Source organism: Trachymyrmex septentrionalis, unplaced genomic scaffold (assembly GCF_001594115.1).
Source record: "Trachymyrmex septentrionalis isolate Tsep2-gDNA-1 unplaced genomic scaffold, Tsep1.0 scaffold59, whole genome shotgun sequence".
NCBI classification, from domain to species: Eukaryota; Metazoa; Arthropoda; class Insecta; order Hymenoptera; family Formicidae; genus Trachymyrmex; species Trachymyrmex septentrionalis.
Window position 1 is genome coordinate 1,044,279 of NW_017305767.1, and position 20,099 is coordinate 1,064,377.

Sequence of the window (20,099 nt, forward strand, 5' to 3'; positions counted from 1 at the left end):
GCTGCATGTATACGCGAGCTGTTATGTCGCTATTACGTTTTCTGTGGATTTCCAGTTTTCTAATTTTGAAACGGACATTACAGCTCGCGCCTGTGTTGAGCAGATTAAAATCACAACAAAAGAGTCACAACAATGTATATAGTCAGCTTTATAAACGCAGCTTCAGCTGGTGTGTACTGTTGAAAATTAAAGAATTAAGAATAGGACCAGGTGTTTGATAAGTAACGGTAAGTATCTAGATAGAGCACAGAGAGATAGAGTGGACTAAACTGAGACGAAAAGTTCTCTACCATTTTGCAATTTTTGCATTAATTTTTAACGAAACATCAATTATTAAAATCGTTAAATATTGATTTTCAATAATTTTTTACTCAAGTTTACAAAAAAACAGTAAGAGGCAAAAATTATTTATTAAAATTTTGAAAAAATTCTCAGAGCTTTATGAGAAAAAAAATAAACAATTTTTGTCACTTGTTGTTTTTCTGTAAAGTTGATAGTACTTGACTAAAATAAAAAAAAAATAAATAAAAAAAATATTTGTTTGAAAAGTTCCTGAATGTTTACTAGACGTAAATATGTATTTATATTTGGTGCAAGAAAAACCATTAATTTGATTTTTGGAAAGTATTTTTTTCATTGAGCAAATATTCCTTTACTGCAAGTAAATTCTACTTTGTACTATTCAAAGGAATGTGTATATAAAGCTTTAGTAAATTTTTTCAGTATATTAAAAATATTTTCCAAACTATTATTGCACGACTAATAATAATGCTAATAGTGAGAATTCTAATGAAAACAATTAATTGCCGTTATTGTGCCGCAATACAGATGTGTGTGTGTGATGCTTTTCCCTGCGCGCTTGTAAAATTAATACATGTTCCACTAATTGTTTCGCGTATACTGTTTCTCGCGATCTATTCCCACTGGTAGTGATTGCTTTGCATCGTGCAATCAAGAATGTTAACTCCCGTATATGTGTTACATTCACATCATTAAATTAAATTTATATAACGACTAAAGTAATAGCGTTTGGATAAAAAAGAAAAAAAGTTGTTTTTCTTTCTCACTCTCGACGACTATAAAATATCTATAATATTCAAATACCAAACATTTTTTACCTAAAAGAAATTCAATAATTCCTTGTTTATCATCATTTGAGAGTATTTTCTGAAAATGCGTACTTTTTAATTATAACAACATATTATAATTACATTTACTTCGATAAACTTATCACGTACGGTTCTTAATTGCTCTGTAAAGTATAATATAATCGATGACTTTGTGCGGTAGCCGTATTGTTCTTATCAAATGCAGCGATAACTCACGAAGCTTGTCATATTTCAGTGTCGATGCACTGGTATCGAATAAATAGCAGGCTGGTACGCAAACCGGAAGCTTATTATCACGGTACCGACAGTCAGCTTAAAGCCTAATCGGCTGTTATGATCGCGTGCTTCTAATTTCACGCCCGCTATATGCTCGCCCCAACGTATCTGGGTAATCGAATCTTCGCAGCTCCGCTTAATCGGCGTTTCAAGACTAAAGACCCATCCTTGCAGGCCGATATTCCTCGACCTACATTCCCTCGACTCTCGCTTTTTATTGCCATTCGTGATTGGGCACTTTTGAAGCTGTGTGCAGAGAACAGGTAGAAAATGTAAACGATAGAAACTAGCAGACTGTGTGTGTGTGTGTGTGTGTGTGTATTAGTTCTCGAACATTTTACTGAACATTGTTTCGTATCGTCTAATCTTAACTTGAAACTTTTTATCTGTATTATCTGCACTTTTCTGTGCCGTATAATTTACAGATTGATAGAAAGATGAAACGAATACGAAAAAAATAAAAGTTTATCTCTTATCTCGTCTTTATTTTCCACCCACAAGAATCTGTTTTCTGGAAATATTCTCTGAATATTTTTCTTTTTTTCTTTCTTTTTTCATTATCAACTCGATGATAGTAATAGATATTTACTCGAGAGTTACAAAAATATATATTTATTTCAATAGTTATTTCAATTTTTCTTTATTTCTCAAAATTTATAATTAGTATCTTTGTGATTGATACTCAATGCCTGTATCAGTATTTGGCATCGAAAACACGATTTTCTGGAACTTGCGGTCGCGAACGGTGTCAGGTTCGGCAGAGTTATCGCTATTCATTCTCGCATGAGCTATGCTTAGCAAATTAGGTGCGGGTTTGCGGGTCTCGCGAGTTGCCTCGACGAGATATACGTCGCGACGTATCTCATCTTTCTTGCAGTACGCGCGTGTTCTCCTCGAGAAGTATCGTCGTAGAGACGGATGCAACTCTTGGGGTCCCGAGTTTTACGACAGTTGCGCAGTAATAACGGTATTATTCAACTTACCTTCGTGACTGCGGTACTATCATGACCTACCATTGGTCTTGAAGAAATCACTGCGATGGAAAATTGGTGAGGTGGAAATACAGAAAATAAGTGTGATATAGTGCCTAATATTCTGTAACTTATGATTTTCAGTATAATTATATACACATATGTTATAATTTTTTAACAAAAATTTACATTGATTTTTTTTTTTTTTTTTTTATTTTTTTAAGTGATAATTTTGTTCATAAGAAGTTAATATTTTGAAATGTTTCGTCACTCGATATTATTACAATAACTTTATCATTATATTTTCATTGTCATATAATGGGCGATATTCATAGTCCATTCTTATTTCAAGGCTGTCTTGAAAATCGAACTATGAAAAATAACTAACGGCCGTCTAACTTGAAAATCTAACTAACGGCCAATGAGAGACATGTATCGATTAATTTATACCGACTTCAATCCTTTTGGATTAAAGCCAATATAATGAGGGGATATGAGGGAATGCGCGCGAATACCAAACACTTTGCGAAAGATATCATCTCGATAGCGCTGCAAGAAAAGCGGGGAGCTGCTTGAGCGAAGAGATAAAATCGATAACAGGAAGTGGGATAAGTGCTCGCCGATCTGCTGTGGCGGATCAAACTAGTTCTGAAACAGTGGACCCGCATGTCAAACACCGTGTTTGCGCGCTACTCTTGCACGATGCGATGTCCTCGGTGGACACCACTCTAGACCGAAGTGCGCTATCATCTTACACGGCGGAAACTTTCCGCGCCGGCGGACGCTCGAGAGTTTTTAATGCAATTCAGTGACTTCTGCAAGCGAGGCACGAAGGGATTCGCATAAGACGGAGACGGCCCTCAAGAATCTAAGGTAATCGTGATACCAAGTATCTCGAACGCGTGAGCGCCGGAGGCGTGGCTGCGACTCGATTAGCGAGTGTGAACATCGCGGTTTTCTTATCGCCGCAGAAAAGCTTGATGAATTTCCTCTATCGCTACTTTTAGCTCCGTTATAGTTTTATCACGAACTTCCTTCACGTGGTCTCTAATTTTATTTCATCTATCCCACCTTGAGAATTAATCCACGTGCATTTGCACGTTTGTCGGCGACGGCGTTTCCCTCGCAGAAATGTATGCAGTTTTCTTATTCAGTTACTCTTATTCAGTTACTATCTAATATTATACTGTATGCTCATTAGTTGTGCCCGAGTAGGAAATGGACTTGATAGAGTTTTATTCTGTCCATTTCACGAGTAGTTGGCTTGCTTATTAATCAATTTAATTAATTCTATTCGTTATGTTTCTATTCAGTAAGTGGAGTTCAGAATTTACTCAACTTTTGTATGCAGTAGCTGGAAACAAAGCGTTACATCCTGATTGGGATCCTAAGTAGTTTACCTTCTCAGTTATTATTAGACAGAGGTATAATTGTTTAGTAATTGCTCAAAAAAAGCATGAAATTTCTACCAGGGTTAGTTTAAGACTTTTCTCACATTTAAAGAATAATACATAACGGCCAGTTATACTACGCCGTTATACAAGAGTCTGCTAAAATTTCAGGGAACACTTAGACAATTCTTACAATATTATGCAAAAGACTGGTTGGAAATACTGGTTTAGTATTATGAGTATCTTGTAGTTTTATGAAATGAGGGTCAGAGGAAAGATAATACTTTATACAGGTCGCGGTGGCATGGCATCTTGAAGAAACCGCGCTCCCACGAGGCGATATGCTGATTGCGTTAAGGACGTCACGCGAAGCTCGCACTTGTAACCGACTCCTTTTGTTACGTCGAAATTGCATAGTACGTACACGAAATCCGGCATGACCGTCATGCGTGCGTCGGAATTCCCATGTACAGTCGTTGTCTCGGTTATAACATCCGGTACATATATGCAAGAACGATTGGCTGGACGGAGTGCAATGGCATTAACACGCTGTGACCGCGTCCTGATTGCCGGTCCGACGGTCAAATCACACGAACCATTGCAGTTCAAAGCGGCGTGAGATTGTAGAACACAATCAACCCAGAAGCGTGTCTTCGCAAACTCCAAACTCCAGCGCGGAACTTCTTAGATTTAATTCAAGCGAGATGTAGCGAGAATTGATCTTGGTTGCATGTTATTCCCGTCTTACACGTGCACAGCAGTGGGATTATCTGAAAATTTATATACTAATATTAACTGGATAATAAACAAAGACGATGACAATGACAATGCGTGAAAGATGAATCATTCTAATTGTAATCGTTTTTATTTTCAATGAGAATTGAATTCTTCTATAATTAAAAGAATACAAAACCTTCTCTCTAAATAATAAAAATAAATAAAGAACAAACGGACAATTGGGAATTGGCACAATTGTGATTTCTGTGCGTAATTCGTTTCGGAAAAGCTTTATTTTACATGAATAAAATGAAATGTTTTGGCTAGTCTTCTAGCCTTCTTCAGCAAAAGGACGATGAAAAGTCGTGATCCATATGAAATTGTAGACGAAAACTTACGATGTTACAAAAATTGGCTCAGTCGTAATCATTCTGCAGTAAACTTTATTCCATTAGAGAGTCGTTCTCACCAGTTGCAAGGCTGGATGGTAGTAATGAGTAAAATCTTTAAATTTATAACTAAGTAGAGTTATAGGTGAGAAATTTAATAAATATAAATCAAGACTTACTTCACAATGATGTAAACTTCAAAACAAACAAAATTTGCATGTAAATTCGGTTACATAAAAGTTGAGTCATTTAATAAATAAACCACTGAATAAAATTGTCAAATAATATAAAAAGAAAACGTAAAAGAAAACTGTGTTAACACACCATTGTCCGTAATGATTAAAATAAATTAGATGTCAAAAGACTGTCCGTTACGTGCGAAAGTCCAGGTTTTCTCTTAAAATCTTTGGAGTGAAATCTGTAATTTTGAAGAGTGACAAAGAGAGAGAGTGACAATTGAGCCGTTGTTGAATAAGGAATGGCTCTCAACTGTCAATTTCTAAAAGATTCCACTCTTTAATGTTAGATTCTATTCCAAAGATTTTAGAGAGTATACATCTGTCCGTCAATTATTGCGATTTCAACGCCACAAATCTTTTATCTTCCTGTGAACATTGAAGTTGCGGTTTCGAATAATTCTATGTATTTCGACGTCTTCGTGTCCAGTTCTCTTGTTGACTCGGACAGAAGTTGTCATCGTGCAGGAATTTTCTTTCTCTATCTTTTACCGCAAGATTTCTGTGCGAGATGTTGCTTTCGCAATATGCGGGAAACATATGGCCGACATTGTCCGCTCCGGGGAACAAGTTTTCGTGACTCACGCGGCGCGACTGCTGCACTTATGACTCCGGCAACACGCTGAGAATTCTCTTTTGGGTAGGCCGGTCGTGGCCATACTTTTGTCTGATCACCGTATTCGATAGCCTCGACCAATTATGGAAAGTCTTGGTCGATATTGCCCTATTATATGCCCGGTTTCTTGGTCCTCGCCGAACCACCTGGCTCCCGTTGAGCGAGGATAATTTCGCGAAACGCCACACTCACACATTTCCGTCTTTTCTTATCCTCTCTGAAATAAATGTCGAAGAACTTACTATATGTATACAAGATTGTTTTCGTTAGTTTAAATTTCTGTATAATAACGTTTTATTTGGAATAATCAATGCTGTTCCATGTATTCCTATATCATTATCGTTCGTCGAACAATGTCTTGAGATAATAACATTGTTAAGGAAATTATTTGTTATATACAATGTTACCGTTTACGATACTTGGCTAATAAATTTCTTCAAAGATATTGTTTCTTAGTGGAATTACGTTAAGTCTATGGCATACGATGTATTTTTTCCTATTGAATTGCTTGCGTTTTAGCAAATTACTAGAACGCAGAATTTCTAATAATTTACTAAAACGCAAATCTAACGAGAAAAAGTTCGTGTGCCGTAGGCTTTACTATCTCAAAATTTCTAGCGATTGTAATTATGTTTATACTGTATATTTCTATTTTATTAGAACTAATTTGTTATTAACATAATTCTGTTGTTTCTGTTTCAGGTAAGTGGCTTTTTATCTTGGCTACCTCTTACGTTACGGGAAAGGTTCACCGAGAAACCTCGTAAGTGCTCTCTGAGGGACCGTAAGTTCACGGGTTATCTAATCGATATTGGCGGAAATTATCGCGCGGCGGAAGAATTTTATTGCCAGCTACTGCTTTTGTCGTATGCGCCATTACTCGAATCCGGTAATACTATTCGTGGTATGCCGTTCGCGTAATTAATATTTGAATTTTATTTGAATTTTCACCAGGAATCCCGACGGGATTTTTCGCGTGTTTCGTGCGGATGTTTCAAGCGTTCACAGAATTACACCGGTTGGCGTGTACTAACGACGCTCCTTATGTCGTCGCTCGATCTTTCCTCCATTAAAGTTTTCACGACTTTCCAAGATCATTTATTTTACGTGAAGATACTTACTTTACAATAATAAAAATCGGTAGAACAATGAAACTTAGAATACTTGTAACTATTTCTATCGAAGCTTTTTATCGATTTAAAATTCTAGATGCTCCTCGAATTATTCCCTTTGAAGTAGCAATATATTTTATCTCTACGTTTCTCTTATTCATTAATATTCATACGAAATTCGTACATTATTCAATTAGTTTAATTAATTCATGATTATATTATGTTATATATTATAAAATATACATACATTTCATTACATATAGTAAATATCAAATTGATTAAAATATATATTTGATATATAGTTGAGAAATATGCACTATTTGATATATTTAATAAAATTCCAAGAATACTTAGCGTGATATAATAATTACAGCTATGTCGAGATTTCTATGAATCAAATTAATTTAGATACATTGCGAAATTTATGCGACCATGATTATATAACAGGATGCAAGTGTAACAGCTATTTTTTTCTTGATATATACTCGAACCAAGCGATTTCCATTATTATCTCCGGACGAGGCTTTTTCCCCGTTTTATTAATATATGCGCTAGCACAATCTTATAAAACATATGAGCGCCATTCGAGAAAGGAACGACGGTGCACGCTCGGGTTAACCAATTTCATCCGCGGAGATCTAATTTCCCGCCGTCAAGACGCGTTACGCCGAGGACATCCGCCGCGTTTCTCTTTATAATACGGCTCGTTTCCCCGCTGTAAACGCGCCAGCCGGAATTGCGTCCCCGTTGTAAATCTCGGTGCATTCTTGCTCGGGATAATTCCCCCTCACAGGAACTCTCTTCGGTCTTATGCTTTTCGCTCGCAGCACTTCGCGCAATTAAATAGTATGCTCCCAAAACTCGCTCTATTGGACCGGGATTGGATTCCCCCATGAAACTTTCGCCGAAATATGAACGTTTAGCGCGCGGAATGTAAAATGAAGTTATCTTAAGAATTTCAATGATAATGCATTTAAGAAATATGTTTTAGAAGCAAATAAATAAGAATTTGATTTTATATATATATATAAAGGAATGTGTTAATAAAAAAAAAAGATTTTATTAGTTACATCTGCCAAATTTCGTTCAAATCCTTTCAATTCGATTTCTTCTGACTTTCATAAAATATTGAATATATATGCCATTATATACTGAAATGAGGAATAATTCTATCAAATACATCATATATTTCATTAAATTACAATGTATGTATACCTGAAATCAGTTATATATTATTTCTTAATAATATTACACATAAAAGTTACGCATATAATTTGAGAGCATTCCTATTACTGGTACTATATATTCGCTAACGTAACATTAATCCATGCATATTCTCATATTATGCACATTTGATTAATTAAGCTCTCTGTCTCTTAAATGTATAAATGATATTTATCGGCGGAATGCAAATCTTCGTCATTACACGAGCTACAAAGCGGCGATAGGAGACACTCGCATATAGGAGGACTACAAACAGGCGCGCGCAGCACATTCCTCCGGAATATATATACCCTGGCATTTACGTGCATACGGTCATCATTAATGGTAATCGGCGTCGCTTCCTTTGAGAGATCCCGAAGACGCGTTCGAACCTCGACGCGAGGCGTCAGGATATAATCGTCTCGCGTTTACCGACCGTACGATTAGCATACGCCACGATAGGGGATGCATTCACGCATCCCTCTTGCGGCTCTTCCCACGAGGGGAAGAAAATTCATTTAGAAAGATATTGTTTTCCGAATGGAGATTTGCGAAAATAAAAATCCATATGCACATTTCAGTTACATTAAAGGATAAATGGAGCTTAAATTTCACAACGAATAATAAAATCGTACAGGAAGATGATAAAGAGCAATGTATCTTTTAAAAGATTCATAAAATGGGCGAATAGATTAGAAAAAATATTTTTTCCTTTGAAAAAAATATATTTTTCTTTACGTGCACATCGCGCTAGTCGTCGACAAATGGATTTTACGGTTTGCGATCAAAGAGGGAGAGATGTGCAATTTTTAATAGATAGAAGGATAGTCTTTTGAGTTTTATGACATGCAGAAATGATCTCTCTTGTGCTTGCAGGATATGTAAATCGCACGCATAATACGTGGTCATCATGATCGTATCGTAAAAAGATCTCGCCACGCCCAACTGCGCTCTGTGATAGTACGTTGTAACAACCGCGCCACTCGTCTTACTTATAAGATGGAATTAATGTCCGTTAATATGACTCTGGAACTCGGTTAACGAGCGTTTACTAAGGTCGATTAACTTACGGGTCTGATAAAGTTTTTTTATCCCGAAGGCGAGATACCGATTGCAACATTGTTAAAAAGTTTATTTTTTTGAAATATTCAGTATGTCTATTTTCTAAGATAATTAATAATTAAAATAATAGTTTTTTTTATTTTCCGGGGTATCCTGTTTTAATATTTTGTATTTTGTTTCTTGTCCTTCTGCATGATAGCCAGTCGTGTGATCTGAGCGGCATTGAGGAACCAAAGTACGGTTATAGTTGAAGGACATGGATAAAACTGGTCCCAAGGCTCGTAGTTGGCGAGAAACGTGATGATCGAGCAGGTTTTTGCACGCGGGAACATTCGATCGGTGATCCTTTCTGCACTGTCCGACGACACGATAAGAAATGCCATAATTACAGAGAGGATGTTGCATATTATTGGTATAACACATATTCAGTATTTGAATATATCCTCGCGCTGGAATTAATCGCTGTGAACAGAACTGGGATTCAGATAGCCGCGTTCAGCTCTAAATTTGGCTCTAAACGGAAACCCGAATAGTCCCCCCAGTCGAGATCATCGACGATGTGGAATATAATGATTAATTGGAGTGAAACGTGACATAAATGCTCGACGTTAATTTCACGCGATCCCTTTGAATACAATATTTGAATTGAATTTCCTATGACACTTATAATACCTGCAGGCCGCGGTGCAGTGGCAATTCCAATTACGCGAATTTCACTTTATGCAGGCGGCACCTTGGTCTTGCTTCTACATGCACGTCATTAATATCACTTGTGCACTTTCCGTCCGCAGGCTGCGGACTCTCTACGTATTAGGTCGCGATTTCACATGCCCCTTTGATCAACGTCGAAACGTTCGCGCAAAAGTGCGCTCTGAAATGCGTTGACACTCAAATGCGCCATATTATACGGCACTTTGCTTTGTCTAGAATCTCAATCAAGCCTTATCTTCTATTTGCATGGATAAAAGTACACGTTCGAATATTCTCAATAATCTCAATCTGCAAGGATGCACCGACTTGTAAAGGTAGTACGCTTTTAAGAGGCAAACGAATAAATCGTCACAATGTAATTTGAATTAATTATTTTTAACAAAAAAGCGCGCATATATTTCTGTAGATTAATAAAAACACATTTCGTTATATTTGAACATAATTTTTGCATAAATTATTTTGCATGGGGTAGGATCGAAGTATACAAAGTTTCAAAGTGTCATTTCAGCGAGATAAAACCTGTAACATTTTATACACGTTTCGAGCTTCGTCAGGGAAACCCGGTCATGTGAAAATTTCCGCAGAAAATAAGATAGACTATTGCTTGACTATTACTTGACGGACATAGAGCAAAATGTATTGCTTTATGCAGAATTAATTAAGGCTAAATTAGAGTCTTAGACCGGCACGTAACGCGCTTACTCGCGCGTAATGGCTGCTCCAATTACGCGAATTCCGCGTTATACTTTACGTCGTCGCGACGACGCCCCGGCGTTAACGCTCCGTTAATACGTAGGTAGACGGTTAGGTAAGAGCTCGTGCTGTGTGTTAAAGCGTGTGCGTCGGTGCCTGTGTGCGCTATGCTTCGAGAAAGCGGCCTCCGTTGCAACGTCACGGTCGAGGCGGAGGCCATCGTTCCTCGGCGAACGAAGAAAACTGCGCTCTTCTCCTCTAATTGTTTTAATGACTCGCCTCTCTCTCGGCACCGCCGAGTCTCATTCTCCTCTCTGCCCTCCTTTTTCCCCTTCGTTTTTCTCTCCGATTCACGTTCCCCGCTCCGCTAGCCTTTCTTTCAAGAGATCGGTGGTACTCTTATATCCTGTAATGTGCAGAGACCGAAAGAAAAAGAGATCCGATTGTAGGATTCACCTGAGTTTGAGAGATAATTATTGATATATGGAGCAATTTATATCGTGATTAACTGCAAAAGTTTGATTATCTACTCTGTCTTCTCTTATCATTGTCAGTTTATTTTATCATTTATTTCCAAACTTGGACGCCTTGTAACGCGACTCGTTATTCGATAATGATAGAATTATCTTGTGAATGATGGTATTTCAGTTTCTCTCCGTGTTGCTGCGGTCGTGGAAATTCTTGCCTCGCGAAAGATCTTGCGAGTTCGTTTGATCGATGGATCGACGTGCCTGTTCGCAAGGTGCCCCTCGACGGGGCACTTGCGACGACGGTGTTAATTAAAATTGCATCCTACGATGTGGCGCACTCGGGGCGCAAAGTGCACATCGTGCCAGGCCACTGATGGCACTTGACATCGGGCTCGTCACGCGTGGGAAGTAAATTAACTGAGCGAAGCGCTTTACCACCCTCAAGACGGCCTTTTTCCTCGTTTACGATTGAAAAAAAGTTATAGGAAAGAAAATAGAAACATAAGATGGGGCAGAAATTCAAGTAATTCAAGTATTTTTTATTTAAAAAGAAAGTCATTTCACGAAATGTTTGAACGTGCAATAATCTAGATATTTTGTATATCTGTGTTATCGAACTATCTACTTTGAAAATTTGTATTATAAATATAAATAATACATTTTCTAACTAGAATTGAAAGAAATATATTTTTTCATTTAAAATTAAATTAGGATATAATTTTATGAGACAAAATGATCAATAATAAATGGATATAATTTGAGTCTCATTTGATGTTCCACATATTCTTCTTTGACTAAAGGAAACTAGGATTTATCACGCTTTCACCAGAAAATGTTACAACTTTTTAGATTCGCGTTTCTTACATAAAGTTTAGCGAATATGCTATAGAAAAAAATTGCAGATTGTATGTCTTATTCCTGAATTTCCTCATCCCCCTTTCTTCGCCTCTTCTCGTGTACCCGAGAACTTAATACGGTTGGATAAAAATCCAACCGATGGAAGGCGCGGCCTCGTGGATTTAATATCGTGAATCCTGGAAATCCCACGTGCCCTTTACGAAGGCACAAGGTACAAAACCCAGCGCGATCACCATGACGTTCTGCGTGATAATCCCGGCGCGTATCCGCAAAACTGACGCGACGAACGAGAGATTCTCCGAGCGGATAAATCGAGAGCGGTTGTCGGTTTCCACCGCGCTTCCTGCTCGTCCCGGCACGTTACGATCCTCTCTTTCTCTTCCTGACGCACAAAAAAGTGGAGCCATCGACGCGAGGTTACCTACGGGATCGACTATTATACCGGTATAATCCCCGCGGGGCCTATCCGGGATTTCTCTGCCTCTATATGGTCCTCTCTCTCTCTCTCTCTCTCTCTCTCTCTCTCTCTCTCGCCCTCGCTTTCTCGCCCTCGCTCTTACTGTCGATTCTCTTCCATCAGTCGAGGTACACACAAACATATGTACATGGACCAGTGTAAGTCCGACCGAAATCTTTTTCTCCACGGTGTGTTCCTGCATTTGGTCTCGCATCTCAGGGGATGCGACGGAGAAAGGTGAGGATTAAAGCCACGGTATTCGCGGTGTCGGAGCTAAGCCCCCGTTCACGATACGGGATTATATGCACGAGTGAAATATCGCGCGTAGGTATCCATTTCAACCTCGTCGTCCTCGTCGCTTCCATCCTGCGTTTTCACTTTGAATTTATATACCGCGATGATAGTTCCCGTGATATATTTAGGATAATAATATCAGTTCTCTATAATAACGTTACTTGTGGAGCGCGGTTGATTATTTTGATAGTAATCCTAGAATATCGAAGTACCTTCGCAATAATCGCAGAAATTGTGGAATTGTACTAATCTTAGAAGATTTAGTTCATTATTTTAATATCGTTAATAGCGTATTCTGAAATATGCAGACATATATATATTCGAGCGAGGCAGTAATCTTAAAATATATTCCAGATACGCGTAGATATCTCATAGAATATTATAGGATTTCTGCTCATCATTTTTTGGACTATCTCTTTATGAAAGATGTGTGTGTGTGTGTGTGTGTGCTTACGTACATCTGTCTAACTTGGACATAAAGTCCATCATAAGAGAAAAAAAAGTCTTTTCAAAAGTATACTTAGTGGCGTGCAACAATACAATGTCTATGGGATGATATCGATCCTCCCCGGGAGCAGAAATTATGCATCCATCGACAGTCGTCATACTTCTCAGGTATATCGAGGTTGTCGGGATCAAAGGCTGTCGGCTCGCTGGCTGTCGGTCCTGCTTTCCGGTGTGCATTTCGCAGCTTCGCACACGAGTCGCGTGTGCTCAATATCAACGTAGCATTGTGCGGACGCATCGGGGTCTCCCTCGATCTCTATTTTTCTCTCTTCGCCCGCTGTGTATACTGGGTGACTGTATATTCGCATTCGTGTCAAAAATTGTTATTTTTTTTCATCTAATACAAGAGAGGGAGGAGAGGAAATCGATCTTTTGTTAAACCAAAAAATTGAAGTGTTTAGTTTATCGCGAGATAAACTTCAGAAGATTGATCATGGATGAACTTTTAGCAAATTTTAAGCAGAAATTAATTGTGCACCATTTATTCGTCGAGCTGTTTAAGTTAAACGTTAAAAAATAATGAAAGATTCGTTCAATAAATATCCTGTTCTAGGAAGAATCGGTCAGAGAAATTAAAGAACCGTTTTATATAAAGAATACAGATACGGGGGGATTTGGAGACACCGTGTGTATGTGTGTGAGCACCAAAGCTGAGATATGTGTTTACAGAGGAGCGGCGTCTTCTGGACAGCCTCGGTATTGTGCCGGTGACTGCTGGCTTATACTTATGTAATGTGAGCCCTCCACCATCACGAATGGCCTCCGCCGCTATTCTATGACTCGCTTCTACCGGGATCTCAGCTGCCATTGAATAACGCGATTCGACATCAGCGCGGTAAGGAACCTTCGGACATATTACGTCCGAGGGTTCTCAGCTGACGTAATCCAGTTGCCGAAGACGAGCGAAGAAGTGATGCGATGCGATCCAGCAAGTCCGTCTGGTCTATATAAACCTCCTCTGATCTACGACATCTGGTACGACGTGATCTCTCCGACCACATTGTAATAACACGTACAAAATCGGAAGGCAAGCAGAGCCGTGTCGGTGAGCAGATATAAATGACCACCGCTCGAGATAGAGCTCCCTGAAGTCAATATTCGTGTCCCATGTAGTGCTTTACGAATTGCGCGCATCCTTCGTGGTTACAGATATCGTTAAATCGAGGATTGCGACAGTTGTCTCGATTGCCGGAAAGAACGATTTTGCTGAAGTATCTAGAAGTTTAAATAGGAAAAAAGAAAAAAAAAACTGAAAACAATTTTGATCCATCAAAATAATTATATAGAAAACTCAAACATGATGAGTAACGCTACGAAAAGATTTGACGTTCTAGCAACCAGCTTGAGCGTCCTATATAATTATTTTGATGGTCTAACAAAATTATTTCTAGATCTGTATCTAGCTAAATTTTATAATAGATACTTCAGAAAAATTGTTTCCTCCGTGTAATTACTTTTTAACTATTCAACTGGAAGCTGGACTAGATATCATGTTAAGATCTTACATTACTTTTGTTAAATATATGAAACACGATGTATGTGATAACAATCAATTTTTATAATATTAATGAGAAAGTTGTTAATTTTACTTTTATTATATTTATGTAAAACATTTGTTAAAAACAAAAATTGCAAAAGAGAGCAAACGGAGCTGAGATACAAAAATCTTGATTTCACAAACAGTTAGGCATCTCGTAATGGCGTTCAAAAGTAGCTAAGTAAAGGTATCTGAAATAAAAAATTACACGCTCGGCAAGCGGTTAATGAAATTTATGTAATCGATGAGAAATTGCGCTCCGAGCATATTACCGTGGAGACTGCTTTGAGCGTAGGTCAACGGCAAGTCGTTTCGCCTCCGTTAGGAACTCGACAGGAGTCGCTAATGCCTGTAAAATTCCGAAATTATACGGTTCTTAAGTGCTTCCGCGAGCGCAACGAATTTACGTTAATATCCAACGAAAGTTTCCGCGACGCGTAAAAACTTAGCGCATCTCCTCGTTTAGGACTTGCAAACGAATTCAGTATACACTCTCTGGAACGACGGCGACTAATGCAATTCGAAATAAAAAATGTTAACGAATTTTTACAACACGTCGCAAATGTGAAAAAGAAAAACTCCAGGGGGCCCCATTCACAAGTAGCCAGGTCGTAAATGGTGACCTTATTCCTTCCTTGCGCCATTCTTCCTTCCTCTTCGCTGGTTTTTTTCTTTCCACTCCACGTCTTTTTCGCCACGGCTTTTTCGTGACCTGTAAAATCGCAAACCCAGCTCGTTGACCCGCGGATATTGGTCCGTATTCTCGCCCCCATTTAGCGCTACATTTAGCGCTGAAAACCTCGTCTAACTCTAGATTTTATCTTAACTCTAATACTACGACCGTGTTCAATATTAATGCGATGTGAAAATTGGATGTCGCGTGTAACAGCGGATATGCGATGAGATTGTTAGCAGTTTGATCAAATAATTGCAAATAGAAACCTTCGTTGGCAGTTTGTGGATAGAAAGCGAACTTAGTTGAAAATTAATTCTGCGATAAAAAAAAAACGTGGGAAAATTAATTCAAAATTGAAATAACAAATTCTTAGAGAAAATATCCTACTTATTAAAAAATAGCATAGAGGAAGATGTGTAGGTATACAAAAATGTCTCGTCATCTCCAGGTGGAATTTTAACAAGAGATTACAACGAGAGTGCAACCTTCCGTACGCCAGGCGTTAAAAGAATAAATTCTACGCTTTTTTTTCCCGAATCGCGATCGCCTTGAAGTATATTTCGGAGAGCGAGACAACAGTGGGCGGAAGTCGTATATCGCATGGATGTCTAATGTGAGAACGTTCGCATCTTGTTTTGAGTTGGGAACGTCGGCAGATGCACTTCTTAATTAGTTCCGTCATTTTGAACAAATATTAAGTAATCAGAAAGAGTGCATTTTTTTTAGCGCGCGATTAAAAAAAAATTTAATTTAATTAATTTCACGATACATATTTCATGTATTTCTTTACTGCAATATTTGTACTGTAAATTATTATAATTTTATTAAAATTTTCAGGGGCATATATTAGTATAAACGCAATCTCTTTGTGCACGAGTATTGTTTAAGTGACTATTAAGAATGAGAACATTGAATTCTAATTCAATTCCATTTGAATTTTCATTGAACACTGCCGCAGATTGATAATTATTTTAACACAGTCGCTCTTCAATTGTTGTTAACGCTGTTATGAAATTATAAGAAGTTTCAGTCGGTAAAAATTACATTGTCTACCATTAGTGTTGAATGAGTTCTTCATGGTTAGCAATCAATTAAAGCCATTAAATTAAGCCTCCCGAATGAATAGCGGGCGGGAGAAACTGCGTTTCTTTCGATCTCTAATTATCGTGCATTACAGAAAGATGTGCGGGCGCGATGGGGACGCCATTAATTGGCTGCCGGAGACTCATTAACGCCAAGCTAATTCGAAATAACAATTTGCCTATTGTACAACCGGCCGCGGAGGTTCCGGCTTGCATTGCATTATGCAGCTCTGTATTTCTTTTCATTTTCTCGTCGGCAATTTCGCTCGTGTTCTAAGCGTTCGCGCTCGCGTCGCGCGACCGGTAATTCGGTTTTTATCACGAGTCTGCCATCGGATAAAGTTTTCGTCGCCGGCGGACCGTGTTCATGAATTTTATTAAGATTATCGTCGATAAGAATACCGTATCCGTTTCAGCTGCGCGGACACATTAAGGCTGCAACAACCAGACATAGATATAGACGTAGGTGATATTTAGTTTATTTTATTCTAGAACGTTTAGGATAATTAAAATAAATTACGAAACACATACTCGTATATATATAGTTGACATGAGAGAAGTGACACTGTGATACTTGAAAGTATGTATAAACAAGGAAATCTGATTTTACACGAGAAGTGGTAAGTAAGTTACTGAGAACAAGATGAAAATTGAACGAATACAAGTATTTAGCACACGTATAATTCCGTCTTAAATCATTGTTTGAATATATTCGGAAATAAATTAAATAAGTTAATATAGGCGATAAATTACAAATTTGACTTAAAAAATTCGGAACTGTGCATCCATAGTGATATATTTGTGTATCCGACAATATATTACAAAATATACGAACGATTCATATATTTTTTTGTAATCTCTAAATAATCATTGCGTGCTTAATTTCTCTAAAATATTATTCTGATATTCTGCCTCAAATTCGTCTCGTCTTATCACTAGAAATTATCCATTCTAATTGTCAAAGAGATTCTCATGCTCTTCGTACAACAATGCTCTTCGAACCTCTGCAAAGCGAATTGTACTTTGCAGCAGATGACTCATATCCAACGGTGCCACCTTTGAGTATTTCACTAGAAATAGATGGCTCTTCGCCGGTAATTACGATAATACCGAAATTGTCGAAATTGAAATTATTTTTTGTAGTGCGTTCTCTAAATAAAATAAGATCATTAGAGCTGGCTCTTCTGCTGGAGCTGCTTTTAAAAGACTGCTTTTAAAAGACGAAAATTGACGCGCACGCTAAAAAAAAAAAGATCATTAAAATTTTGAACGATTAACCGGAAATTTTTCCGCGTGCCACAAAAGCTTGGAGTAAAGCCGGAGTCTCCGACCGAAAATCAGAGAGAGATGACAATCACGTTCATATCGCATCGAAAACGAACTAACGACATTGAGTTTCGCACGCAGTAATCGGCACAGCGCGGACTTTTTAATCGAATCATTTCGCGATCGCGCACTTTTTCCGTTTAGAATGTATAGCCTTCAGCGTTTTCCCAGAACGAAAGCCACATTCCTACGCGCGGAATCTATTTCTTTGGAGCTGCATTTTCGCAATTATTCCTCACGACTCGTTCATTCTCTCCCGTTCGTTTAGTGAGAACGAGTTTTTCCATAACAGGAATAGAGAATGAGAGAGAGAGAGAGAAAGAGAGAGAGAGCATCGACCTCTCATCGGACTGCCCGGTGATAATTAATAATTCGTGTCCGGTATTTGAGTGAACGGTTCATACTCGAAGAACTCGAAGCGCCGCACGAGAACGATGCTCCGGGCGAAGATAACGCGAGATAGGCAGGAATCATTTATTAACTCTGGAATATGTACTCTCAGACGCGAAAGAATATATGTATAATAGTATATGTTCCCAGAAAATGTTACTTCTCTCATCAATGTATCTTTTGATTAATGGAGATGTGATCATATCTTAATAAGAATACCCTAGTAGCGCAATTTATTGGCATAATATTGGCTCAATATATCTCTCTCTCCAACGTCGTTAAACCAACGTATCGCCAATAAATTGCTAAGGAATATCGAGCAATAAAAATCAGATTTATGAACATTGGATAAACTAATAGATTGCAAATAAAGATACTAAGAAAAAAAGACGCGACTAAATTTCCAAATTTAATCTAAAAACCAATGCTCTACATTCTAAATTTCTTCACTGAGAAAAAAATGCTGTTGATTCAATTAAAGTCTGTATTACGGGCTGTCACTAACATAAGTGATTAATTCATGTATATTTGTATTGACGTAAAGGCATAAATTATTATTTCTATAATCAAGGCCTTTATGTTAATAAAAATATACATGAATTAATTAATAAATTAATCTTTTCTGCAATGTTTTCTCATTGTTGAAATCTTATTTTAAGAAAGTGAAGCTACAACCACCCTTCACTTTTTGAAAAAGGGTGACAATTTTCACTCCTTTTACAGTGAATTTTCAGGAGTGAAATCTGACTAAAAAAAAAAAAAAAAAGGGAGATTTCACTCTTTTGAAGTAAAAATTCACTTCACAAGGAAAGAAAATTATCACTCTTTTTCAAGAATTGAAATATTCGCACTTTTTTTTAAGGGTGGTTGTATTTTTACTCTCTTGGAGTGAGATTTCACTGCAAGAAGTTTAGAGTCTAACCTTTTGCGATCCGTCATGAATTTTGACGTTCCAATCTGCCGTCGCATAAGAACATCATACGGAGAGAAAAAATTTGCTTTAGACGCCAATTCTATGGCAAAACATGGAATTCATCCTATGACAAATTCCATTTACAAATACAAGGATTGCAAATTATTTGCAGGTGTAATAAATATTTATTCTTTTTTATATCCGCTACAAAAATTATTTGCAACAAATGCAAAAAATATTTGTCAAATTTGTCTCCTACAAACATCAAACAAATTTGACAATTAAATCTTGCAGTCCTTTTGCGTTCATAGCAAAATCATTTTTCTCCATGCAGTCTTATTGAGAAATAGATACGATTATTATTGTATATAGATAAAACTAAAACCTACAGATAAAAACTGAAAACAAAGTACTTGTTATAGATACAAACTAAAAACAAAGTACTTCAATTTGAAAGTGTTTTTATACCGGCACGTGTTTACAGTAAAATATATGTGACTCAGTTCGTGCATCCGTAGCCGTAGTTTGTTTTAGGTAATTCAATAATGTAATAATACGCGGACTGGAAGGTATTAAAAATGTAAAATTACGTCTTGATGGATATACGAATCTTTGTATTCTTTTTATTTTTGTAGAAAGCTTCGCGAGAAGCGCTTGAAAATTTTAGACATTCGAATCCCCTTTCCCATATATTTAATGCAAATATCGAGATTTGAAGGAAACATCGTTTCAGGATATACGAATATCGATATCATCCCCTTCACGCGACACGTGCATTCCTCTCGCGATGCATACGGCTGCACAGGGACGAGAAAGGACGCGGGCGGAGCGCGCCGTCGCGTATTCGCGCAGATTTATAACCCGACGAGCAAGCGAGCGAGCAGAAGGTGTCGTCTGGGAATGAGTAATGATACATTCGCCCGCATGCGAGGCGTTTCGAGATCGCCGGATACGCCGCGATCCCGAAACCGCAGAGCCGAGCGGTAGTTCTGAACGGGAACAGAACGTCGCTCGCCGCGTATCTTCCATCGAGCTGAGCCGAGTCCTACCTCGAGTCCTCCTTGAGTTCTTAACGCTTGATGCAGATGCGGGTCGTCGTGCAC

At 37.9% G+C, this 20,099-nt stretch overlaps 1 protein-coding gene across 2 annotated transcripts in view; it reads left to right on the forward strand.

Moving 5' to 3' along the window:
• Window positions 1-20,099, forward strand: part of LOC108752200 (MOXD1 homolog 2) — a 233,638-nt gene that overhangs the window by 60,535 nt on the left and 153,004 nt on the right. The window contains exon 1 of one of the 2 annotated variants that reach the window (XM_018492875.1): window positions 3,210-3,229. The exons of the other annotated variant lie outside the window; for it this stretch is intronic. The gene's annotated coding sequence lies outside the window, so the exon portion shown is untranslated. Of the gene's footprint in view, window positions 1-3,209; window positions 3,230-20,099 lie in introns of those variants that run through there. 2 annotated transcript variants of the gene reach the window in all.